The sequence below is a fragment of the Arachis ipaensis genome, chromosome B7, assembly GCF_059453495.1.
Source record: "Arachis ipaensis isolate K30076 ecotype BB chromosome B7, ASM5945349v1, whole genome shotgun sequence".
Classification (NCBI taxonomy): Eukaryota; Viridiplantae; Streptophyta; class Magnoliopsida; order Fabales; family Fabaceae; genus Arachis; species Arachis ipaensis.
The window spans coordinates 25,579,919-25,582,438 of NC_142442.1; the positions used below are offsets into that span (position 1 = coordinate 25,579,919).

The 2,520-nt window shown below is 33.7% G+C and overlaps 1 long non-coding RNA gene across 1 annotated transcript; it reads right to left on the bottom strand.

Annotated features, from left to right (window-relative positions):
- Nucleotides 1–938, bottom strand: LOC107608302 (uncharacterized). The gene is made up of 2 exons (XR_001612799.3): nt 481–938; nt 1–327 (listed from the first exon to the last, which is right to left on the bottom strand). It is a non-coding gene; the product is annotated as an uncharacterized LOC107608302 (long non-coding RNA).
- Nucleotides 939–2,520: the final 1,582 nt, after the last annotated feature.

Genomic DNA, 2,520 nt, shown 5'->3' on the forward strand with positions numbered 1-2,520 from the left:
TAATCAAATACTTTTGTATTTCACATTAAAATTAATCATATATAAAAATTTTAGCCGGATTGGTACTTGATATTTGATAATGAAAGGAAATAGTATTATAATGTACACGTTGTATATTATGGTCCTGTCTTGTTCTGGACCACCGGTGATCCATCTAAAATCTGGTAGTTCCTAAAACCAAAAGTCCAAAACCCTGTTCGTCAGATTCCAGTTCCACCACTAACCCTGTCCGCCACTGGCGCCACATCCTCAAACTCGATCTTCAGCCAACAACCTCTGTTTTATCCGAGGACCACAAACTTACTCCTCGATTCGGTTGTTTTCGAGCTGACATCAAAACCAAAGGAAAGATTAGCAGTGTACAAAATTTAAAATTTAATATTAAAAATATTTTCTTTCCTCTAAAACCTAATTCACAAAAGTTCTAAATGTTCTCAAATGCATACTTCGAGCATATAATAAGAATGATTGGAACATAACCTTCAATTCTTCATGTTAGGGTTCCGAAAAGCCGATGAATAAAGATGATGATGATTCAGTACATCTGGTTAACCAAAGGAACACAGTAGAGAGAGAGAGAGAGAGAGAGTACGAGGTTGTCTTGGCCCTCAACTGTGATTCCTTTGATTAAAAAGATGGAACGAACCAGGGCTTCCGATCTCTTCTTTTCGCAGCAATGGGGAACAAACATACTAGTTCGGAATTTATAGGGAGAGTGTGCGTGGAGCCCGTGCCCTCTTTACACTTGCTTTTGGGCTATGGCCTCCATCACAAGCCGGAATAACCACTACTTGCTTTACGCACTAAATCACTAATCTTTGGAAGGCCCAAAACAAAAGAACAAAAACTCATTTTATTAATATCTATCTATTTATATATCTATTTGTTAAGATAACCCTTGTGACGTGGAGTGGATGCCTATCTAACGGGCGATTCTCTATTCCCAGGATGAGAACTTAGTTTTTCAATATGAAATGAAATTAATGAAAGCAAATATCAATGCTTTTGTACACCTATAAATAGGTATGACTTGATATAGAAGGAATACACAAGAACAATAAAATATTTTTTTTTCTCTATAATATTCTTTTTTTTTATACCCTGTTAATAAATTTTCTCTCTTTTATTCCTCTGTAATTTCAAACTACAATATTTATAATATTAGTAAACAGATAAGCTACTTATATTATAGTGAGATAAGAGCAAGTTTATATTTCTCTATTTTATATTTACATCTTCCTTATTTATTTAGTTATTTTACAACACGTTATCAGCACGAGACTCTGATCAAATTTTTAGGAAGACTCATGTAACAAATTTTTATTATGTCAAAACTCTCTCATCTTGAATTAAATGCTCTTGATATATCTGGAAACAATTATTTATCATGGATACTAGATGCTGAAATTCATCTTGATTCAATGGATCTTGGAGATACCATTAAGGCTGAAAATAATGCATTCCAGAAGGATAAAGCCAAAGCCATGATTTTTCTTCGTCGCCATCTTGACGAATGATTGAAAAATGAATATCTCACATTAAAAGATCCTACAGATCTTTGGAAAGACCTTGAAGAAAGGTATAATCATCAGAAAACGGTGATACTTCCTCAAGCCCGATATGAATGGACGCACTTGCGTTTACAAGATTTTAAATCCATAAATGAATATAATTCTGCAATGTTTCGAATCACCTCACGAATGAAATTATGTGGGGAAAAGATAACTGATCATGATATGTTGGAGAAAACTTTCTCAACCTTTCATGCCTCGAATGTGCTCCTGCATCAGCAGTATCGAGAAAAGGGATTTAAAAAATATTCTGAGTTAATTTCTTGCCTTCTTGTTGCTGAACGCAACAATGAGTTGCTTTTAAAGAATCACAAAGTGCGCTCGGCTGGCGCCGCCGCATTTCCTGAAGTAAATGCGGCAACTCATTACCCCAAAAGAGGTAAATGGCAAGGTTTTAACAATTATGGAAGGAAAATGAATTATGTTCAAAAGAGAGAATCTCATCAGAAGTGGGATAACAAAAGAAATATCGGGCAGAATAAATCAACAGAGGATAAGTGTTTTCGTTGTGGTGGAAAGGGCCATTGGTCACGTACCTATCGTACCCCAAGGCACCTAGTCGATCTTTACCAGGCATTTTTAAAAAAGGACGACAAGGGAAAAGAGTCAAATTTTGTTTCAAATGATGCTGAAAATTCCACCACTCATTATGATGTATCTGATTTCTTTGAGGACCCTGAGGAAAATATTGGTCATTTGATCGATGATGGAATAGTTTAATATGTGGGATTGTGAAGTATCTATGTAAATAAATAATGTAAAGAACTTATTATTAAGCTTTATTTTCATGTATTTAAGTTTCAAATGTGATGTATATAAATAATAAAATATTAATATTTATGAATTTTGAAATCATTAAATGTGTCAAATTTTAAAATAAAGTTTTAGTATATGACATTATTTTTATGTGTAGTATTTCTTAGAAAAATAATTCCGATCAAGTATTCAA